At 34.9% G+C, this 25,632-nt stretch overlaps 1 long non-coding RNA gene across 1 annotated transcript; it reads right to left on the reverse strand.

Moving 5' to 3' along the window:
• Positions 1 to 3,923, reverse strand: LOC107610049 (uncharacterized). The gene is made up of 3 exons (XR_001613384.3): positions 3,484 to 3,923; positions 2,093 to 2,405; positions 1 to 132 (listed from the first exon to the last, which is right to left on the reverse strand). It is a non-coding gene; the product is annotated as an uncharacterized LOC107610049 (long non-coding RNA).
• Between the last annotated feature and the right edge of the window lie 21,709 nt (positions 3,924 to 25,632).

Below are 25,632 nucleotides of genomic sequence, written 5' to 3' on the forward strand. Positions count from 1 at the left end.
AGTACTTCATAATTCACAGATTCATTAATTGAAATGTTTGAAAAATTCTTTCCTCATGTTACCTGCTAATTCTTGAATGCACTTTCATTTGTAACAAATCACTACAGATATGTTCCTAAGAGATGAAGATTCCTGAAAAAAATATGAAAAAAAAGAAAAGAAAAAGAGAAGTAGATTAAACATAAATACATAATTTCTAAAAAATAATTCAACTTTGCAGATCTATTGAATGGAAATAAATTTGTACTCCTCTCTAGATGTTCTGCACATATACCACCCAAAGTGTTACATATTGTTCATTCTTATAACATCCCCAATAAATATAGCAAATTATGCAGCTATGAAAATTGTTTTTCACGTCAATCATAAGCTTCATAGTTCATAATAAGGAGAAATCAAGGGCTTCCCGATTTGATCATGTAATGACATAAATAGTGATTAAAAGCAAGAAATGTCTAAGACTAACCAAATGCTATATCACAAAACAAAAATCAATATTTGAAGTAGAACAACTTCACATGTTACTTAAGTCTTGAATTGGAGAAAGTTCCTTTTGCAATATCAAAATTCAAAAGTGCACCAACAGCATGCTTTAAGAAAAGAGATCAATTTGATTGACAATAAATCATTCAAAATATGGTTCTTAATGCCAGCAATATGTGTTCTGTAGTTTCTTTTATTCCTCTTTAGATGTTCCGTCCATATACCATCCAAACTTACCAAAACAAAAAAAAAAGCCTATAAGGCGTAAGATTTGATAACCCACAATGCTAAATTTATATAGACCAAAGCTACAGATGAAACGATAAGGGACAATAAACTCACCACTGGGTTTATTATAAGCTAAATACATATAAATTCTTAATTTACCAATTTTATAGGAGCAGGGGAATAAGAATGGATGAGCTTATTCCTGGGATCTTTGAATCCCATCACACTTTATCTGAACTCTAGCACCCTACCATATATCACTATTTCATGTAGGCTAAATTTTAAAGCATTAGAAAAATACAAATCCAAGATTTGTCGAGGCAAAGCTTAATGAATGCAATTAACAAAACTCAACTGATAAATTAACAAAACCCAACTGATCAATTAAGAATCCCTAACAATGTGATGGTGGATGCATTTCCAAAACACAACTCCATTTTAGTGTTGCATCTAATTTGTCAAAATGAAATGGAAATAACATACAAAGGTTTATTAATTGGTACTCAAATTATATCATTTCAAAACTCAAATTAAATTGTTTATTAATTTTATAAAGCAGTTAATAAATAAAATGTAACTTCTCAAATGAAAATTAGAAATTTAGCACTCAAAAACCCCAAAAGTGCCATTGAAAATAACAGATCGGCAAAACATTTGTATCTAACCTGAGTTGGGGCAGTTGTATTACGCTTGATATTATAATGTTCTTCAAAGACCATAAATAATAAGATCTTGAAGCTTGTAGGTTCTAATCATAATATTTAAGAATTAAGATCTCCGATTTTATTAAGTAAAACAGAAAGGGTATGCATGATCTGCAGGAGAACAAATTTTGACCAAATGAAGAACAAAAATAAAAGATGAAAAACTGAGCAGCTACACTAATCTTAAATTAGTTGTAAAACACAAACAAAAAACCTTGAAAATATTATCTCTTACAGAATTATTTTTTGCATTACTTGATGATCTTCATTACTGAAAATTATCTTTTAGAATTTCCAAAAACAAATCCTTTTTACTCAAATCAATTCCAGCTAATAAATTAAGAACTCGAAACATCTTTCGAGAAAATTTATATTGGCATATGTGAAGTGTTAGTGATGAGAGGATTGACATACCAAATGAAAGAATTTCTAACAATGTGATGGTGGGTGCAAATCCAGAATACGTAAATATATTTTAGTCTTGGATCCAATTAGTTAAAATGAAATGGATATAACATACAAATTTTTATTCTTTCTTCTCTATATGTTATTCAATAAGGGCTGTTGACTGCAGGCCTCAAACCCAAATAAATAGAAATATCAAGAGTACCGAAGAGGATAGAAAAAAGTATAACAAAATTTAATCAAAATCCAAAAATGAAATGATAGAATAATACCTTTGGGGAGCTTTGATATGATTCATTTTCAACTGCATCTGACTGGATAGAGTAAGCTGGTGGAAACTCATTCTGATGCTTTGAGAGAGTGACTTCAAACCACCAAAAGCTTGTCTGTGTGCTCCCCTCTTTTGTCGCATCATTCCATAGGTGTCATTGGCAAGGATAGGAAAATGCTGCCAGCTCCACCATTGCCAACATCGACATCTCCTAATCTCTCTTCTTCAAGTGCGGCAGACCATTCTGCCACTACGCCCTTCCAGAGATGCCATTGAGACGTTGCCCTGTCTGGTGCTTCTGGCTGCCCTGTAAGCTATCCAACAACAAAAATAAATAAACAACTATCAAATGCACAAGTTAAATTTTATCCATAATCCATTATCATTTGATCAGAGGACAGATCAGAAATTCTCAATTTTAATAGTATTATTATATATAGTCAAGGATATGAATTTTAAAAGACAGATCTCAAAACACGATTTTAGATGAATAGTTGAGAGAATGTATGAGCTTTAGAAGTGAATACTACCATATGTGCTTTTGGTCACGAAAGTCATTATCACTATTATAACACTGGAAATACATGTATCTTAGTATCTGATAAAAATCACTTTAATCTGACAAAAATACATGTATCAGCCATTAATAACTTCGGGTTCTCCTTCTTAAGGACCCTCAACAGACACTGCAGAACAATTTAATGTTTACATAAAGTTAATCTAAAAAGAGGTCAATTCATGGAAGAATAAAACACACACCACATCAGGCAACAAAGAAAAGATGGAAAATTAAAAATACATGGAGAACATATGTAGATTGCATCAACATTCTCAAAAACAAAGCTCATTTACTCTGATTCAATCCCAATTTCAAGGAATACAACAATTTTCACTATATATATGTAAGTTCAGAGCCTTACATAGTAATATTAGATGAAAGACTCATATCCAAGAGATTGAAAACCGATATCACAGCAAACAGTCCTTAAAACAATTATACTGGTGGTTCTCTGGCTTTTGATTGCAGTTAAGTAAAGGGAAGCAATTAATTATTTTTTCTGTGGCCAATGATATTAAAAGGAATTATATATTTTACATGTAAAAGTATATATATCGATATTTGAATTGCATCCAGGACCTAATCAGCAATATTTAAGCTACATTGAATAAGTGGCTGATGAACAATCACAATGATAATACGGTTTAATAATCAAACACAGCTCGATTCCACAATCATGAATATTCTTTCCTAAAAAAATGAAGAAAACCACACACAAAGAAATATGCAATTAAAATTCACAATTCAGCTCAAGCTCGAGGTTTCACAAAGAAAAAGCAAAAGAATAGCATTTCAATGCAGTGAAAGTGAGGAGAGTGTGCGATGAGAAAAACCTTCTGAAGACAAAAACCTTCAGAATTCTTGTTGAAAGTTGAGGGGAGCTCCAGTGATGGGGTGTTACCCATATTTATTATACGGGGTTATGATGAACATCCTATCCTTGCTGTGCTGCTTCTTCCCCACTCTGCCGCCTCTGAAATCACCGTGAAAGCTCTGTTCGCCTCTGCTCCTGAAGCTTGCTTCTCCTCCTCCGTCTCCTCTTCTCTTAGATCTTCCACTCCTCTTCATGATTTTCAACTCTCTCACCTGTGACTTGTCCAATACTTCTACCACGTCCTCGTTATGGACGAAGAAGACGATAAGAGAAAATCAACCAGAGAGAGAGCAAGAGAAAGAAAGAAGAGAAAGAGAGAGTGAAAAAAATCGAGGAAAGATTTGATTTTTATCCAAAAGGGGCGCCCACCGGTGAGATATGACTATCTGAGACTGAGGTAAACCTTGCTTTGAATAATAATAATAATAAATAAGAGTCAAATCATTATTTTAAAATTAGACATTTTAGTTTTTAAGAAAAATTAATACATAGGTCAATTTTTAAGATTTTATTCTGACAAATAAATTAGTTTTTAGTTCATTTTTCGACAAAATAATTAGCCAATTCCAAAGATTTAAAAAATGGACATTTTAGTCCCCAATAAAAATTAGTGTACAAATCAATCCCCAATTTTTTTTCCATTAGATAAAATAGTCCTCTGTCCAAAAATAAAATAAAATAAAATAATTATTATTATTAATTGTATAATAATATTGTATTATAATTTTTTGTATTTTTTGGACAACAATAATGATAAATTTATTTATTATATATATATATATATAGTCACTCAATAATAATAATAATCAATAAAATTATCCGAGATTATTTTACGAGAAATTCAAGGTTAAAATCATTTGATATTTTTGTATTTAATATAATTAAAAATGTCTTATTTTAAAAAATATTTGTATTATATTTTTTAATACAAACATATTTTTTTTTACATAGGACATCTTTTAATTATATTAGGGTTAAGTATGATTTTGGTCCTCAACGTAGAGGTCAAAAATCGATTTCGTCCCCGACCCTTTTTTCGCTACAAAATGGTCCCTAAGGTTTCAGTTTGTTTTAAAATCGTCCTTTTTACTAATTTTATTTTTTTATTACTAAATTACCTTTTATTAAAAAATTATAAAATAAAATAAAAAAAAAGAAAGAAAGCCACGGGAGGGAGAAAGAGAAGGGGGGAGAGAAGGGAGAAAGAGAATGGGGGGAGGGAGAATCAGGGGGAAGGGGAGACCGTACCGTTGTATCGCCGCACCGTCGTACCACCGCACCGCTTTATCACCGTACTGCCGTTGCCACTTGCGCGCCACTTGCCGTTTCTGTTCCTCCTCCTTCTCCGCCACTGCTCTATTGCTACCGTCAGCTTCTGCTTCTGCTTCGGCTTTGGCTTCGGCTTCCGATTCTGCTTCTGTATCTGGATCTGCTTCTTCTTCTGTTTCTGCGTCTGTGTCTGCTTTTGTTTCTGCTTTGCTTCAACTTCTGATTCTACTTTTGATTTTGATATTGATTTGTTATTTTTCTGATTTTATTGTTATTGTGTGTTGATTTTGTTTTTAAATTTGATGTTGTTAGTTTCTGCATTTGAATAATCTTGAATCTGATTATTGGTATTTTGTGGGAGTAAAGGAGGTGGTGGTGGTTCTACTTCTGGTTCTGCGTTTTGGGGAAGAAGGGGAAAGGGCATTTTCGTCCAAAGGACGATTTTAAAACAAACTGAAACCTTGGAGACCATTTTGTAGCGAAAAAAAGGCTGAGGACGAAATCGATTTTCGGCCTCTACGTTGGGAACCAAAATCGTACTTAACCCATTATATTAAATACAAAAATATCAAATGGTTTTAACCTTGAATTTTTTGTAGAATAATCTCTAATAATTTTATTGATTATTATTATTATTATTATTATTATTATTATTGAGTGACTATATATATAAAAAAGAATCTAATAAATAAATTTATCATTATTTTGTTCAAAAATACAAAAAAATATAGTACAATATTATTGTGTAATAATAATAATAATAATAATAATAATAATAATAATAATAATAATAATAATAATAATAATTATTATTATTATTATTAATAATAATAATAATTATTATTATTATTATTATTATTATTATTATTATTATTATTTTATTTTATTTTATTTTTGTACGGAGGACTGTTATGTCTAACGGAGAGAAACGTTGGGGATTGATTTGTATATTAATTTTTTTGGAGACTAAAATGTCCGTTTTTAAAGTTTTTGGAGACTTATCTAGGTAATTACTCTGCCGGAAAATGAACCGAGGACTGATTTGTCTGCCGGAGTAAAATATTGGGAATTGATCTATGTATTAATTTTTCTTGGGGACTAAAATGTCCAATTTTAAAATCCTTGAAGACTGATTTGGGTAATTACTCTAATAATAATAATAATAATAATAATAATAATAATAATAATAATAATAATAATAATCTATCTATAAATCTATCTATAAACAATAGAATTCGCGTGATTTCATCTTCGAGCTAGAGAGCTTCTCACATTTTGTAACCACCCACATTTTTTAAAATATAAATATAAATAAGTTATAATTTATTTTATAAATTGAAGTTTCTTATTTTAAAAATTATTTTACTATAAATAATTAAATTAATTTTATAACTATTTGAATTCAATTAGATTTATATTCTTTTATATATATATATATATATATATATATATATATATATCCTTTAAATAAAGAGATAAGGGGACAAAATTACCCCAATAATAAGTTTAGTAAAAAGATCAATGCACATAGGATAAAGTTAAAAATAATTTGATGCATGAGTATGTAATAAGAAAATGGAAAAATTATGGGAAGCTAAGCATAATTCTAATTGTATAGAGTATGTATATGTTAGGTGAGATCTTAGACTAATCAAGGATTCAATTTATAACTCACTTAGCCTTATATATATATCCTCACCTTTGCCTTAGCCCCATTACAACCTTGAAAAAGACCTCATGATGTTTGCATGTGTACATTAAATATTTGTTGATTGGTTAGATGAAGAACAAAGTTTTAGAAAGCATGGCTAGAAAAGAATAGAGTGATTAACCCCAAACACTGAGTGATTAGAGAGTAAACACAAATCCAGTGAGGGTTCAATAGCTCATTTCCATATATCCATGTTTAATTATTAATTGTCTTGCAAGTTTGTAAAATCTTTTGATTAACTCAACTCAATTGTGAATATGTTTTGGCATGGGTTATACATATATGTTTCCTTGAAGAATTTAACTCAATTTGACCACATGTAAGCTTTATATATATAAGTGGATAGTATAACTCAATTAGAATTGCATGATTCATTTAGGTAGCTTGCATTTAGAATAGATTACATTGCATAAGATTCCACCATTCTACTCTTCTCTTTTCTCTTGGATTTAGCATGAGGACATGCTAATGTTTAAGTGTGGGGAGGTTGATAAACCCCTATTTTATGATTTATCTTGTGCTCAATTAAGTGTTTTTATCAATCCTTCACCCACTTATTCATAAGAAATGGCATGGTTTTACAATTCCTTCCTTATTCTATGATATATGTGAAAACATGTTTCCTATGCCTTAAAAATAATTATTTTAATTATCCTTTATTGCCATTCGATGCCGTGATCTGTGTGTTAAGTATTTTCAGGCTTCATAGGGCAGAAATAGCTTAGAGGACAGAAAGGAAACACGCAAAAATGGCAGCGACGCGCACGCATGGATGACGCGGACGCGTGCCTGGCGCAGAGCACAAACGACGTGTATGCGTGACTGACGCATACGCGTGGCAAGAAAAATCTCCAAACGACGCGCACGCGTGATCCACGCCACGTGCAGGAAATTGCAGAAAACGCTCCCAGCGATTTCTGGACCCATTTTCGGCCTAAATCCAAGCCCAGAAACACAAAATAAAGGCTGGAGAATGGGGGAATCAGAAAGAGACATTCGTACGACATTCATACAACATTCATTATTCATAATTTGAGGTTTTAGATGTAGTTTTAGAGAGAGAGATGTTCTCTCCTCTCTCTTAGGTTTTAGAATTAGGATTTCTCTTAGAGTATGTTTATTTTCTTCATTCCAAGTTCAATGTTCCTTTAATTTATGTTTCTCTTCTACTTTTATTTACTCTAATACTTTTACTTGTTAATTACTTATGTTGCCAAATTGGCTTATGAACTCTTCATGTTAGATTTGAATTTATGTTTAAATGCAATATTGAGGTATTTCAGATTTATGATTGCTTTCTTCTATTTATGATATAAATAATTTAGATTTCTTCCCCCTTTGCTTTGGTTGAGTAATTGGTGACACTTGAGTTGTCAAACTCAGCGGTTTATTGAAAATTGGGAATTGCTGATTGATTTGGATCCCTCTAAAGCTAGTCTTTCCATAGGAGTTGATTAGGACTTGAGGAATCAAGTTGATTAGTCCACTTGAATTTCCTTTATTTAGTAAGGGTTAACTAAGTGGGAGCAATAAATAATTCTCATCGCACCTGATAAGGATAACTAGGATGGAATTTCCAGTTCTCATACCTTGCAATGGTTTTCATGATAATTAATTTACTTTATTATTAATTTATTTTTCTTGTCATTTATATTACTTGTTCCTTATTTCAAAAACCAAAAAATATACCTTTTTTCATAACTAATAATAAATCACACCTCCCTACAATTCCTTGAGAGACGACCCGAGGTTTAAATACTTCGGTTATAAATTTTATTGGGTTTTGTTACTTGTGACAACCAAACTTTTGTACGAAAGGATTCTCTGTTGGTTTAGAAACTATACTTACAACGCGGTTATTCTTATGAAATTCTTTACCGGCAGAAATCAGTTCGTCAATAAACCTTAGGACTGTCGTAACTTCTGATTAGCCTTTGCTTTACGGGTAGAGGTAAGGCTTAGGGTAATTGGGGTGTTACATTATGTCTCTGAGTAATGATGTTTAAAGTGGAGAGTAATTGCATACCTGATGTTTTGATACTCATTTTAATGTCATTTATGGCTAGCTGATCTTATGACATTTTATGGCCAAGTTATAACTTGTAACTGATGTATAACAGTTATATCACAGCTTCCAAGCTTGCCTGGTGGTATTTTTGATGAAACAGATTGAGCTTTTAGAGAATGAGTTATAACCTGGCAATTTTATAAGGGTAAGGAGCCCTCAGTTTAATGTGTTTTATTAAAAAGTATTGAGAACAAATAAATGCAATAGTTGTATTTTTATTAAAAAAAAGAAAAAGGAAAATGAAGGGTCTTGTCATTTAAAATTTTGTTCAGTTTCCAATGATCTTTTATTACCGTTGGCTTTGGGAAACAATGGCTTTGATTTGCTTGGAACTGAATGGGTTTTATTAAATGTTTGTTAAAGTATTTTGAAATCCTAGAAGTTTTTATTAAAGCTAGTTTACTGTTATTGAAACGGGTTTTTTGAAGATCAAGGGATGAGTAAAAGATGTTAGTTTTTACTCTCATTTGTTTTTCTAATTTTGTTTCCTCGCTTGCTTCCTTTCTGTTCTTGGGTAACAATGGGTGAGAAAAAGGGAAGGGGTCTGCTGAAAGTTGATGATAATGGGTTGTATAATTAGGTGAATGAGGACGTTAAGATTCGTGGGTCTCTATTTACTAATAAGGATAGTATGAGTGAAATAGATGTTTCCAAGATAGTGAGGTGTGGGTTTCAAATAGAATTACTGCCATGCACGAGGGCTGAGTGTGTTTTTCATAGAAAGAAGGACTTTGAAAATTTTTATATGTTTAGTTGCGTTCTTGAAGAACTGCATGTGAAAGTGCCATTTACAATGTTTGATTGTGATATCTTGGAATAACATAACTGTGCTCCATCTCATCTCCATCCTAATGGTTGGCCTTTTTTAGATTTTGATAGAATTTTTTGGAGATAAAACCATCTCTTAAACTGTTTTTCTCTTTGTTTTAAGCTAAATGGGTTTAGAATGGGATCTGGGTGAATTTGAATAGTGCCCCATATTTTTTGGTTTTCAAATTGTATAAGTCGTTCTTTAAGGATTTTAAGAAAATATTTTTGAAAGTGAAGTCGGTGGATGAGGATTTTCTGTTTTATTTAGATGAGCATTTAGGGAAAAAATTCCCGATGTATTGGTGCGCACAGCCACAACATATACTTGGTCCAGAGTAGATTACTCCTCGGAATGAGTGTATAACAGGGTATCTTGTTAAGGTTGTTGATAAAGAGGATTTGATCTTTGTTTTGACTTGCTTCCATGGAAGGAAGATAGATCATTGGTGGTGAATTATCTCGGTGAGAGTGTGTTAAGTTGTTTGTTTAGTATATTGTTAGTTTTGCTATCTGTTTGATATTGTTTTGTTTTGGTTTGTAGGTGGAAAGTATCCTAGAGTATCGGCCGTGAGTTTGAGAGCTCAGCTGAAGACAAAGAATTTTGAAGGGTCCTCTTCTAACCCTGAGAAAATGGATAGGGAAGGCGAGGTTAACCAACCACCTCCTAAAAAGAAAAACTTTGTTTTTAAGAAAAGGAAAGCCGATGTAATTAATTTGGGTAATGATATTGATAAACCACTATTTTATGGTTTATCTTGTGCTAATTTGAGTGGTTTTTATCAATTTTTTGCTCACTTATCCATATAAATTGCATGGTTTTACAATTCCTTCCTAATTCTGTGATATAGTTGAAAACATATTTCTTGGGCCTTTAAACTGTCAAATTTTATTATCCTTTATTACTATTCCATGCTGTGATCTGTGTGTTCAGTGTTTTCAGGCTTTATAGGGCAGGAATGGCTTAGAGGATGGAAAGGAAACATGCAAAAGTGGAAGGAATGCGAAAAATGAAGTTTTGAGAAGCTGGCAGTGACGTGCACGCATAGGCGACGCGCACGCGCGACAAGGAATATCGCCAAACAACGCGCACACGTGACCTACGCGTACACATGACATGCGCCACGTGCAGAAAGTTGCAGAAAGCGCAGGGAGCGATTTCTGGGCTCCTTTTTGGCCCAATTCCAAGTCCGAGAACACAGAATAAAGGCTGCAGAATGGGGGAATAACACATCATTCGATCATTATTCATTCATTCATCAATTTACACACAATGTAGGTTTTAGATGTAGTTTCTAGAGAGAGAGGCTTTCTCCGCTCTCTAGGTTTTAGGATTTCTCTTAGTTTTAGGTTTATTTCTTCTCAATTCCAGGTTCAATGTTCCTTTAATTTAGTTTCTCTTCTACTTTTAATTGTCTTAGCATTCTAGTTTATTTATCTTTCTAATTGAATTTATAAACTCCATGTTAGATTTGATTTTATATTTAATGCAATTTGAGGTATTTCATGTTTATTGCTTCTTCCTTTATTGGTTATCATTGATCTTGCAATTGTTGGCTTTAGATCTTATATTCTATTATTACTTTTCTGTGCTTTTATTTTGTGCCTACCAAGTTGATGAGGGAAAAACAGTTCCACACAAACTCACCGGCAAGTATACCGGGTCACATCAAGTAGTAATAACTCACAAGAGTGAGGTCGATCCCACATGGATTGATGGATTGAGCAACTTTAGTATGGTGATGAATTTAGTTAAGCGAATATTTAGTGGTTTTGGTGAAATTCGATTTACAATAACTAAATTGCAAGTAAACTAAAGTGCAAAATGAAAATTGGCAGAATCTTAAAGTGCAGAAGAGGTAAATTGCATAAACTTAAAGTGCAAGAAATTAAAAGAGCTGAAACTTAAATTGCAAGAAAAGTAAATAACTGAAACTTAAAGTGCAAGTAATTTAAATTGCTGAATCTAAACTGCTGAGAAACTTAAAATGCATGAATATTAAAAGGGATTGGGTATTGGAAATCAAAACAGAACTGGAAAATGTAAATTGCAGTGAATTAGAGAACTCTTAGATGAAGAAATGCAGAGAATAGATCAATCAGGATTTTAATACCAAAACAGAAATGAAGAATTTGTAGAAGAAGATAAAACAGAAAGAAACTTAGATCAAAGAGAAATTGACAATTGCAAAAGAATAACGAAAACAGAAAGAAATTTAGATCTCAATTACTCACTTATCAAAATAGGAAAAAGAAATTGCAGAGAAAGTAAAAACAGAAGGAAGAATTCAGATCAGATCTCCAATTCATCAAACTAGAAACATGAAAATTAAAAGAAAACTCCAAGATGAAGAAATTCAGGAGATTTCTTCAATCCGAAGTCAAAAGACCCAAAACAGAAAGTAACAGTTGTGGAAAAGAGAAAGCAAAACAGAAAGGAAAATTTAGATCTGATCTCTATTCTAAAATTCTAAAATAAAAACTAAAAGAGAGCTCCCGTGAAATCAAATTTTCTTCTATTTATACACTTTCCACTTGTGGCATCCAGTACTTGGAGTGGGCTTTTTGGCCTATGAAGAAGTGGATCAAAATGGCTCCTCATTGCTGCTTTCAGGGGAACGTTGCATTCTCAAAGTGAGCGCAGCGTTCATTCATCCACGCGTACGCGTCTCTGACGTGTGCACGTCGTTTTGCCTTTTTGCTCATCGATGCGTGCGCATCATGTATGCGTGCGCGTCACTGTCAGTCTTTAGCTCCAAACATGCTCGCGCACCCCTTTCACGCGTACGAGTCATTGATAGCGTTAACTTAGTGAGCGCTACGTTGGCTTAGTGAACGCTGCCCACGCGTACGCGTCTTCCACGCGTGCGCGTGGGTAGCAAATAACAAGTCCATGCTTCAGCATCACTCACGCGTTCGCGTGATTCCTTCCAAATCCACCATCGACGCGTGCGCGTCGTTTCCAGAATTTTGCCTCCACTTTTAAATCTTGCCCGAAAACGCTGAGTAATCAAACATAGCGCTCTTTTTAAAATGAGCGCCAACCACTACCACGCGTACGCGTCATGCACGCGTACGCGTGGATCTTCAAAAATCCATTCCTGACGCGTAAACGTCCGTTACGCGTGTGCGTCACAAGTGAGCGTGGCGTTCATTATTTGAACGCAACGCTATACTGCATGGCTTCTTCTTTTCTTCATTTTCTCACCTGGAATTATCCAAACAAGCAATCAAAGTTTCACCAAAATCACAAGAATTTGCATCAATCATAATAATCACTTAGTTCTTGCATAAATCTCATGATTTTGTATAAAATAAATGATGTTTGATTGAATTAAAATAATCATGAAATTCCACTCCAACTACTAACTTATTGTGCAAGAAAGTGCATAAAATCTAATGAAACAAATGAAAAATGCTTGTGAAACTAGCATAAGATGACTTATCATCACAACACCAAACTTAAATCTTGCTTGTCCCCAAGCAAGCACTAAAACATGAGAAGAAATGAGAGAAAACAGAGAAGCCTATATGTCCTTATTTAGCAGGTAATTGAATTTGGTTCATAGGGTTTTATGCAGACAGAATGCAGCTCAATTATTATCAGCTTCCAATTAAGAAATGTCTCTTTGAGTGTTAACTAGAATTGCTGCTATAATGCCTTATTCTTTATTGATCCTTGTTAACTTTTTCTTTCTTTCTTTTGCTTCAAAAGCTTGTTTTTCAATTGTAGCTAAGTGTTGCAGAAGCTCTTTGGCTCAATTCAACACCTATTTACTACAGACACTTGGCTCACAATTCATCTTAAGACATTGATGCCCAGCACCTCTTTGGGTCACTAAATGCTTTGTAATTAGGTTGGTCTTGATGGTGGATTTTCGGTTGGTAATCCCAGATTAGTTAATCCAAGTTACCAAGTTTTAACATACTCTTCAGAACCTAATAATCCAAGCAGATCCTAATACAATAGCATCACAGGCATGTGTCCTAAGGTCCAAGCTATTGGTGTCTAGCTTTATTATCTGTTTCTTTCATTTTTTTTGTTGCCAATTCTTGGCTTTTCTTTCTTTCCTTTCTTGCTTTTTCTTTTTCCAAGGATGATTATTAATTGAAGGCTTTACAACAGCAACTAAGTTCACACTACAAGGGGACATCCTATCCTGCAGCTTTTATTTTTGAGCTTACTAACTAATCAAGCAATTACCACCATAGAACTTTATTATCATTCCTACCACATTGGACATTCACTTTCTGTTTTCAATATTTTCTCTTATTTATGCAGGGGAACAAGACATATATTTAAGTAGGATGAAAATGAAACAAACATTCTGGCTAGATCACTTAATTGAATAATAAAAGAAAAGACATAAGACAATGCAAAACTTATTCAAAACATAGACATGCAAAACATAAAATCTTAATCATAAAAACTGCATAACTTGGAAGGCATATCAATTTGTAGATATGCATCTTTCTCATTTATTAAAATTATGAAGGAACTCCACCACCTCTACTTTTTGTGCTTTTTTCCTTTGCTGGACTCTCCTTTCTTCTTTGGCTCCTGCTTCCTTTTCTTGTTTTTTCTTGGGGTTCTTCAACAGGGCATCTACGATCCCAAATGTGGTCTACCTGATCCCAGAGCCCAGCATCCTTCAACCCTTGTTCCATGTGTTCTATATTTTTCTGGGCTTTTGCTCTCTGATGGTTTACCAATTTTTGGCACTGAATAAATGGCTTGATCTCTCGGTTTACTATTGGCATGCCACAGACTACATAGTTTAACTTTGCTTGAGTTTCTATATCATACTCGATCCTGTCCATGTGCCTATGCTCTCCAATTGTGTGGTATATGTTCTTCCATTGATAAAGATTTTGGATATACTCCTCTTGCTTGGCTTGTTGTTGTGACAATTTGTCAAATGATTCTTGAAAGTGTGCCGACTGTTCCCTTTGCCAATCCAAAGTTCTTGCTTGAAATTATCTCTGTTGATCCAAAACCTTGAGCTGGAAGTTTTCTTGTTGTTCCATCATCTTCATCTCCCAATTTTCCTATTGCTCCTGGGCTTTCAAGTACTGCTCCTGTTGCCTCAAGTATTGCTCTTGTTGTTGCTCCTATGCTCTCATATATTGCTGAGACATTTTTTTAATGGCTCTTTGTATTTGGCTTAAGTCCATTGCACCTGAAGCTTGTCCCTCCTCCATTTGTGGTCTCCTTCTTCTTCCTTGGGATCTTCTCTCCTCTTGGGTGTCAGTGATGCCGTCTATTCTTTGCTTAGTGATTCTTCTGCCTCCCTTTACCCGATCTGTATCTGCATCTTCAAAGATTACCCCTACTCTGTTGCACAGCCTCAATATAGTGCTTGGGTGACTGACGGCAGGCAGAAGTATGACTAATTAAGAATTCAATATAGAAATAGCTTGTGAGTATAGTTCTTAACCAGCTAAAATCTGCCTCATCAATTTAGAAAGGTTGTCACAAAAGTTTAGAATAAAAATACTGGGAGTATGAATCCCAGGTCGTCTCCCAACAAGTTGACAAAAAGGGTGCTATCTTATTAATCAAGAGTTTTCTGGGTAATTTTGAGTTTGGGCAATCGGCAAATAAATAATTGTAAATTAAAGCAGTGCAAATTAAAAGAGATTTATAATATTCTAAATAAAAGGCCTTGACTGGGAAAATGATTAATTGGAAGTTCCATCCTTGTTGGAATACTCTCAAGTGTAGTATAAAGAGGTTGTTATTTTCACTTAGTTAATCCTTACTAAATAAAGAAAAGTCAAGTGATTGAGCTAACTCTTATTCGCAAATCCTAGTCCTCTCCCTTGGGAAGGTCTAGCGTTAGTAAATACAGAATTAGCCAACAACTTCCAATTTAACTAATCACTTGAGCATTCCAACTCAAGTGTCTCCTTTTAATCAACCCCCATGTCAAGTTAGGAATCTACTCCATTGACATGAGAATTACTTGCATAGAATTAAATAAGGAATAAAAGAAAGACATGATAGACAATAACTACAAATTAATTAAAAATAAAAGTAATCCTTTGCATTAAATAATTCTAAAAACAATCCAATTGTAACTCTAAACAAGAATTAAGAATATGGAATAATAAAAGAGTAAGAAAACAAACTAGAATAGTATCTTCAACGGAGGTGATGACCCTTCAATATCCAAAGCAAAAGCAATAAACTATGAAACTATGAATGTAAAGAAAACCTAGAGGAAGAGTAATTTCTCTATAGATTCAGATCTAAAACTAAAACTATGATAATGAGAATGTGTGTTGAGTCTCTGCATGTTCCCTGGCTCTAGTATGTGTTTCTGGGCCAAAAGTTGGGTCAAAACTCGGCCCGAAATCGCCCCCAACATTTTCTGTTATTTCTGCAGATCGCGCATGTCATGCGTATGCGTCAGTCACGCATGCACATCGCTGGTCGTTTTGGCGTGTCACGCGCACACGTCAGGCACGCGCACGCGGCACTGCAAATTTTTCCATATCGCGCGCTCGCGTGAGCCATGCGTGCACGTCGATGATCGCTGGTTATCTCCTTAGTTTCTTGTGTTCCTTCCATTTTTGCAAGCTTCCTCTCCATTCTCTAAGCCATTCCTGTCCTATAAAGCCTGAAACACTTAACACATGGATCACGGCATCGAATGGTATAAAGGAGAATTAAAATACACAAATTAAAGACTTCTAGGAAGCAAGTTTTCAACCATAGAACAAAACTAGGGAGAAATTGTAAAATCATGCAAATCATATGAATAAGTAGGTAAGGGCTTGATAAAAACCACTAAAATGAGCACAATTAGGCTTCTGTAGCTCTAGAAAATCCACTTCGAGTGCAAGAGGATCAGAATCCAACAGCATCTGTAGTCCTTTTTCAGTCTTTGAATCAGATTTTTGCTCAGGTCCATCAATTTCAACCAGAAAATACCTGAAATCACAAAAAAATACACAAACTCATAGTAAAGTCCAGAAATGTGATTTTTGCATAAAACTAACAAAAATATAATAAAAAGTAACTAAAACATACTAAAAACTATGTAAAAACAATGCCAAAAAGGGTATAAATTGTCCGCTCATCACAACACCAAACTTAAATTGTTGCTTGTTCCCAAGCAACTAAAAACAAAATAGGATAAAAAGAAGAGAATATACAATAAATTTCAAAAATATCAATGAAGATTAGTTTCAATTAGATGAGCGGGACTAGTAGCTTTTTGCTTCTGAACAGTTTTGGCATCTCACTTTATCCTTTGAAGTTCAGAATGATTGGCATCCATAGGAACTCAGAATTCAGATAGTGTTATTGATTCTCCTAGTTCAGTATGTTGATTCTTGAACACAGCTACTTTATGAGTCTTGGCCGTGACCTTAAGCACTTTGTCTTCCAGTATTACCACCGGATACATAAATTCCACAGACACATAAATGGGTGAACCTTTGCAGATTATGACTCAGATTTTCTAGAGTCCCCAGTTAGAGGTGCCAAGAGCTCTTAAGCATACTCTTTTTGCTTTGGACCACGAGTTTAACCGCTCAGTCTCAAGCTTTTCACTTGACACCTTCACGCCACAAGCACATGGTTAGGGACAACTTGATTTAGCCGCTTAGGCCAGGATTTTATTCCTTTGGGCCCTCCTATCCATTAATGCTCAAAGCCTTGGATCCTTTTTACCCTTGCCTTTTAGTTTAAAGGGTTACTGGCTTTTTCTGCTTGTTTTTTCTTTTTCTTTATCATTATTTATTTTTTTTTCACCATTTTTTTCGCAAGCTTTGCTTTTCACTGCTTTTTCTTGCTTCAAGAATCAATTTTATGATTTTTCAGATTATCAATAATATTTCTCTTTTTTCATTATTCTTTCAAAAGCCAACAATTTTAACATTCATAAACAACAAATTCAAAAATATGCACTGTTCAAGCATTCATTCAGAAAACAAAAAGTATTGCCACCATATCAAAATAATTAAGCTAATTTCAAGATAAAATTCGAAATTCATGTACTTCTTATTCTTTTGCAAATAAAAATATTTTTCATTTAAGAAAGGTGAAGGACTCATAGGACATTCATAGCTTTAAGACATAGACACTAGACACTAATGATCATATAATAAAGACACAAACATAGACAAAACATAAAGCATAAAATTCGAAAAACAGAAAAATAAGAACAAGGAAATTAAAGAACGGGTCCACCTTAGTGATGGCGGCTAGTTCTTCTTCTTGAAGATCTTATGGAGTGCTTGAGCTCCTCTATGTCTCTTCCTTGCCTTTGTTGCTCCTCCCTCATGGCCTTTTGGTCCTCTCTGATTTCATTGAGGATAATGGAGTGCTCTTGGTGCTCCATCCTTAGTTGCCCCATGTTGGAACTCAATTCTCCTAAGGAGGTGTTGATTTGCTCCCAATAGTTTTGTGGAGGAAAGTGCATCCCTTGAGGCATCTCAGGAATTTCTCGATGAGGAATTTCCTCATGCTCTTGTTGAGGTCCATGAGTGGGCTCTCTTGTTTGCTCCATCCTCTTCTTAGTGATGGGCTTGTCCTCATCAATGAGGATGTCTTCCTCTATGACAATTCCAGCTGAATTGCATAGGTTACAGATGAGATGAGGGAAGGCTAACCTTGCCAAAGTGGAGGGCTTGTCCGCCACCTTGTAGAGTTCTAGAGGTATGATTTCATGAACTTCTACTTCCTCTCCATTCATGATACTATGGATCATGATAGCCCGGTCTATTGTAACTTCAGACCGATTGCTAGTAGGAATGATAGAGCGTTGGATGAACTCCAACCATCCCCTAGCCACGGGTTTGAGGTCAAACCTTCTTAATTGAACCAGCTTGCCTCTTGAGTCTCTCTTCCATTGAGCTCCTTCCATACAGATGTCCATGAGAACTTGGTCCAACCTTTGATCAAAGTTGACCCTTCTAGTGAAAGGATGAGGATCTCCTCTCATCATTGGCAAGTTAAATGCCAACCTCACATTTTCTGGACTGAAATCCAAGTAATTCCCCCAAACCATTATGAGCCAATTCTTTGGGTTCGGATTCATACTTTGATCATGGTTCTTAGTGATCCATGCATTAGCATAGAACTCTTAAACCATTAAAATTCTGACTTATTGGATTGGGTTGGTGAGAGCTTTCCAACCTCTTCTTCGAATCTCACGTTGGATCTCCGGATATTCACTCCTTTTGAGCATGAAGGAGACTTTGGGAATCACCCTTTTCTTGGCCACAACTTCATAGAAGTGGTCTTGATGCACTTTTGAGATGAATCTCTCCATCTCCCATGACTCGGAGGTGGAAGCAATTGCCTTCCCTTTCCTCTTTCTAGAGGTTTCTCCGGCCTTAGGTGCCATTAATGGTTATAGAAAAACAAAAAAGCAGAGATTTTCCCACACCAAACTTAAAAGGTTTTCTCGTCCTCGAGCAAAAGAAGAAAGAAAGGAGTAGAAGAAGAAGAAATAGAGGAGATGGAGGGGAGTAGTGAATGCGGCCAATGGGGGTTAAGTGTGTATGAGGTGTGAAATTGAAGGTTGTAAGGAGGGGTATTTATAGGGTAAGAGAGAGAGGGAGTTCGGTTATGAAGGGGTGGGTTTGGAGGGAAATGGTTTGAATTTTAATGGTGAGGTAGGTGGAATTTTATGATGGATAGAAGTGAGTGGTGAAGAGAATATGGGGAAGAGGGTAGTATTTGATAGGTGAATAGTATTTGGTCAAGGGTATTTGGGGAAGAGTGTTATGGAGAGGTGTGAAGAGGAGAGAGAAGAAGTGGTGGGGTGGGTGGAGATCCTGTGGGTCCACAGATCCTGAGGTGTCAAGGAATTCTGCTCTCTGCACCATTCTGGCATTTAAACGCTCTCTGTGTGCTAATTCTGGCGTTTAATGCCAGCTCTGCTACCTTTCCTGGTGTTAAACACCAGTCTGCTACCCCTTTCTGGCGTTTAACACCAGCCAGACACCAGATACCTTTTTCTGGCATTAAACGCCAGTCTGCCTGCCATTTCTGGCGTTTAACGCCCAGAATGCTGCCAGACTGGGCGTTAAACGCCTTCGAAATATCGTAAGAGAAGAAAGAATTGAAAGCCGGAATTTTCATTATGGAATTCTCTGTAAGAGCAGCCGGTTTTTTTACAGCTATGGAATACAAGAATAGAGTTCAAATTAATATTCAACCAGCTTGGATAATAGATCGTTGTATTGAGTAGTTGGATCAGAGCTGAATGCTTAGTGGGATCCAGTTTATTTGAGATAGGAGCCTACGCTTGACTTGTTCCTCTATTTGATAAAAATGGACCGCCCTTGATCTGATCTGGGCTTACTCCAGCAGTTCCAAGAGTCTCTGCTAGTAGAAGGCCAAATCCTAGCTCTGATCAGGGGTAAGTGATAAGGCATGAAGCTGTGGGATCGAACTCGGGCTCAGCCTTGTGTCAGAAAGAGATTGAGGGCTAACTTGGTCCAAACCACTTGAATAGGAATGAGATCTTTTACATGCAGGTAAGATCTCCGGACAGCTATCGGAGATCAGTCATTAGATCAGGCTTCGATTCTGGCTTTCATGGTAAACGCCAGTAAGCCTGTCCTCTAGGGTGTGCTATTTTTGATGTTGTTTTTGATTTTGCTTTAATTCTGCAGCTGTTTTTATGACTTCACATGATCATCTATCTAAAAAAAAACATAGAATATCAATGGAATATAAATAAATATAATTAAATAACATTGGGTTGCCTCCCAATAAGCACTTCTTTAATGTCAATAGCTTGACAGTGAGCTCTTAGAGAGCTTCACAGAGACTTAGAGCTTAATGGTGGCCTCCCAACACCAAACTTAGAAGTTGAGTGTGGGGGCTCTGTTTGACTCTGTATTGAGCGAAGCTTTTCATGCTTTCTCTCCATGGTTACAGAAGAAGATCCTTGAGCCTTGAACACAAGGTAGTCCTCATTCAATTGAAGGACTAACTCTCCTCTGTCCACATCAATCACAGCTCTTGCTGTGGCTAGGAAGGGTCTTCCAAGGATGATGGATTCATCTTCATCCTTCTCAGTGTCTAGGATTATGAAATCAGCAGGGATGTACAGGCCTTCAACCTTCATTAAGACATCCTCTACAAGTCCATAAGTCTGTTTCCTTGATTTGTCTGCCAATTCTAGTGAGATTCTTGCAGCTCGTACATCAAAGATCCCTAGTTTCTCCATTACAGAGAGTGGCATGAGGTTTATTCCTGACCCCAGGTCACACAGAGCCTTCTCAAAGGTCATGGTGCCTATGATACATGGTATTAAGAACTTTTTGGGATCCGGTTTCTTCTGAGGTAATTTCAATTGAACCAAAGCATTCAGTTCATTGATGAGCAATGGAGGTTCATCCTCCCAAGTCTCATTACCAAATAACTTGGCATTCAACTTCATGATTGCTCCTAGATACTGAGCAACTTGCTCTTCAACAATATCTTCATCCTCTTCAGAGGAAGAATACTCATCAGAGCTCATGAGTGGCAACAGTAAGTTCAGTGGAATCTCTATGGTCTCTGTATGAGCCTCAGATTCCTTTGGTTCCTCATTAGGGAACTCCTTATTGGTCAGTGGACGCCCAGCAAGGTCTTCCTCACTGGAAATTACTGCCTCTTTCTCCTCTATAGTTTTGGCCATATTGGTTATATTGATGGCCTTGCACTCTCTCTGGATTCTTTTCTGTATTGCTTGGGAGAGTATTAGGAGGGATTTCAGTAACTCTTTTACTTAGTTGACCCACTTGTGCCTCCAAATTTCTGATGGAGGACCTTGTTTCAGTTATGAAACTGAGAGTGGTCTTTAGATAGATCAGAGACTATGGTTGCTAAGTCAGAGAGGCTCTGTTTAGAATTCTCTGTCTGTTGTTCAGAAGATGATGGAAAAGGCTTGCTATTGCCAAACATATTTCTCCTACCATTATTATTATTGAAGCCTTTATTACGCTTCTGCTGATCCTTCCATGAGAAATTAGGATGATTCCTGCATGAAGGATTATAGGTGGTTTTGAAAAAGATAAGAAATAGTAAAACAAACAAAAAGTCAAATAGTTAATTGAAAAAGATTTGAAAATAAATTTTGAAAAGATAAGAAGTTAGAAAAAGATTTTGAAATTAAGTTTTGAAAAAGATATGATTGAAATCTATTTTGAAAAAGATTTGAAAAAGAAATTAAAAAAAGATTTGATTTTTGAAAATTAAAATTGATGACTTGACTAACAAGAAACTAAAAGATATGATTCTAGAATTTAAAGATTGAACCTTTCTTAAAAGGAAAGTAACAAATTTGAAATTTTTGAATCAAATCATTAATTGTTAGCATTAATTTCAAAAATATGAAATAAAAATAAGAAAAAGATTTTGAAAATTAATTTTGGGATTTTCGAAAACATGAAAGAAAAATGAAAAAGATTTGATTTTTGAAAAAGATTTGAAAAGATAGAATTTTTAAATTGAAATTTTGACTTAACTAACAAGAAACAACTAAATTTTAAAAATTTTTGACTAAGTCAACCCAAAATTTTGAAATTTATGAGTAAAATAAGGAAAAGATATTATTTTTTATTTTTGAATTTTTAATGAGGAGAGAGAAAAATAACAAAATGACACAGGACATAAAAATTTAAGATCAAAACAAATAATGCATGCAAGAACACTTTGAATGTCAAGATGAACACCAAGAACACTTTGAAGATCATGATGAACATCAAGAATATATTTTTGAAAAATTTTTAAGAAAAGAAACACATGCAAGATACCAAACTTAAAAATTTTTAATGTTTAGACACAATGAATTCAAAAATGCACAAGAAAAACAAGAAAAGACACAAAATAAGAAAATTTAAAGATCAAACAAGGAAAATCATCAAGAACAACTTGAAGATCAATGAAGAACACAATACATATATTTTCAAAAATTTTAAGAAAATTAAAATATGCAATTGACACTAAACTTAAAATTTGATACAAGACTCAAACAAGAAACACAATTTTTTTTTTGTTTTTATGATTTTATAAATTTTTTTTTGTATTTTTCGAAAATTTTTTTGGAAAAAGAAAATAAAGAAATTCAAAATTTTTAATAAGAATTCCAGGATTCGTGTAATGTCAGTCTAAAGCTTAGGTTCAATATAATTAGACATGGCCAAATGGCCAGCCAATCTTCAGCATAGAATTCTAATTGAGAATCCAAAGGCTCATGCAATGTTATTCTAAAGCTCCGGTCCAAAAGAATTAGACATGGCCAAATGCCAGCCAAGCTTTAACATAACACATACAAGCATATCCTCTTTACAATGAAAAGTGGAAACCTCAGTCCAAAAGATTAGACATGGCTTAACAGCCAGCCAGGTTTCAATATATCTCATGAAGCTCTAGAATTCATTCTTAAAAATTCTGAAGAACATTTTTTTAGAAATTTTTTTTTGAATTTTTCGAAAACTAAATATTTTTTTGTTTTTTTTCGAAAATAAAAATAAAAAGCTTAAACATAAAATAAAATTACCCAATCTAAGCAACAAGATGAACCGTCAGTTGTCTAAACTCGAACAATCCCCGGCAACGGCGCCAAAAACTTGGTGCACAAAATTGTGATTCACACTTTTTACAACTCCGCACAACTAACCAGCAAGTGCACTGGGTCGTCCAAGTAATACCTTACGTGAGTAAGGGTCGATCCCACGGAGATTGTCGGCTTGAAGCAAGCTATGGTCATCTTGTAAATCTCAGTTAGGTGGATTCAAATGGTTATGAGGTTTTGATAATTAATATATAAATAAAACATAAAATAAAATAAAGATACTTATGTATTTCATTGGTGGGAATTTCAGATAAGCGTTTGGAGATGCTTTGTTACTTCTGAACCTCTGCTTTCCTATTGTCTTCTTCCAACCATGCGTGCTCCCTTCCATGACAAGATGTATGATCCTCTCGGATGAAAAATACCAGGTACGATCTCTGCACGGCTAATCAACTGTCGGATTTCTCGTCTCGGATGAAAAATACCAAGTACAGCTACTGCACGGCTAATCATCTGTCGGTTCCCGCTAGCGTCGGAATAGGACCCTTGTCCTTTTGCACACTGTCACTGCACCCAACATTCGCAAGTTTGAAGTTCGTCACAGTCATCCCTTCTCAGATCCTACTTGGAATACCACAGATAAGGTTTAGACTTTTCGGATCTCAGGAATGGCTGCCAATTGGTTCTAGCCTATACCACGAAGATACTAATCTCACGGACTCGGTCCGTGTATTAGATATCCAAGAGAGTATACTCCAGCTGTCGTCCAATGACTACGTTGAATATCATGTAGACCGCTTGTGGTTGTCAGGCACGCGGATCTTGGCTAAGCGAGTAACGAAGATTGGGTGATTGTCACGGGTCACCCCTTCATTCTGACTTAACTGAATTAAGTATGAGAGTATATCTTGGAGAAGAAGTAGGCGTGAATTGAAAGAAAAACAATAGTACTTGCATTAATTCATGAAGAACAACAGAGCTCCATACCTTAATATATGAGGTGTAGAAACTCCACTGTAGAAAATACATAAGAGAAAATAGTCTAGACATGGCCGAATGGCCAGCCCCTCCAAGCATGAAATATGGCATAAAGCTCTCTAATACAATAGTAAAAAGTGCTATTTATACTAAACTAGTTACTAAGGTTTACAGAAAATCAGTAACTAAGTGCAGAAATCCACTTCGGGGCCCACTTGGTGTGTGATTGGGCTGAGCATTGAGCTTTTACACGTGCATAGGCCATTCCTAGAGTTAAACGCCAGCTTGGATGCCAGTTTGGCCGTTTAACTCCAGTTCTAGTGCCAGTTCTGGCATTTTACGCCAGAAAAGGGTCTCTGGTGGGCGTTTAGACGCCAGTTTGGGCCATTAAATCTCAAGCAAAGTATGGACTATTATATATTTCTGGAAAGCCCAAGACGTCTACTTTCCAAAGCAATTAAGAGCGCGCTAATTGGGCTTCTGTAGCTCCAGAAAATCCACTTCGAGTGCAGGAGGGTCAGAATCCAACAGCATCTACAGTCCTTTTTCAGCCTCTGAATCAGATTTTTGCTCAGGTCCCTCAATTTCAGCCAGAAAATACCTGAAATCACAGAAAAACACACAAACTCATAGTAAAGTCCAGAAATGTGATTTTTGCATAAAAACTAACAAAAATATAATAAAAAGTAACTAGAACATACTAAAAACTATGTAAAAACAATGCAAAAAAGGGTATAAATTGTCCACTCATCACTTAGCTCAAGGAGATAAAATAAATTAGTAGAAAAAAGTAAGACTCATGCAATGCAATGCAACCTATGTATGAATACAACTATATGCTAAGATGATTTTGTCTACTTGGTTAAAAATAAATAGGTTATTCAAGACAAATATAAATCAAATATCACTAATTAAAATCATACAGTAAAGACAGGTAAACTTGTAAGAAGACAGCTCATGAAAGCAGGGAACATAGAATCAAGCATTGAACCCTCACTGATAGTATATGTGCTCTCTAGTCACTCATGTGTATAGGGTAATCCACTCTAGTCTTCTCTAGTCATGCTTTCTAAACCTTGTTCTTCACCTAACTAATCAACAAATATTTAATGTACCAATGCAAACATCATGAGGTCTTTTCAAGGTTGTAATGGGGCTAAGGTAAAGGTGAGAGTATATATATATGACTAAGTGAGCTGTAAATTGAATCCTTGACTAACCTAAGCTCTCACCTATACATACTCTATATACTTTTAAATTCATGCCTAGCTACCCAAATTCCCACTTTTGCATTACATACTCATGCATCAACTCTTCTTTTAATTTGTATCACATATGCATTGATCTTTTCATTAACTTAACTTAGCATTGGGGTAATTTTGACCCCTTATTTATTTACTTATTTGTTGAATATTTTTAGATTTTTTTATGCAAATCATAATATATCAATGCACATGGATTTTTAATTTTTCTGGTCTTACATGAGTAGGTACCCAAATTTCCAATATATTATCATGACACATTCTCTATTAACCCATGTTCTCACAATTTTCCCACACTTAGTTGACACACAATCTCTATCTTAAGCTAACCAAAGATTCAATTTGGGGTATTTAATTATTTTTCTGCTTAAAGCTAGTGACGTGGTAAAATATAGAACAAATGGGATTAAAAGGCTCAAAGTGGCTAACAAGGGTGATTTAAAAGGGTAGGCTATTTGAGATAAGTGAGCAAAAATAATTAATGGCT

Source organism: Arachis ipaensis, chromosome B7, assembly GCF_059453495.1.
Source record: "Arachis ipaensis isolate K30076 ecotype BB chromosome B7, ASM5945349v1, whole genome shotgun sequence".
In the NCBI taxonomy this organism is placed as follows: domain Eukaryota; kingdom Viridiplantae; phylum Streptophyta; class Magnoliopsida; order Fabales; family Fabaceae; genus Arachis; species Arachis ipaensis.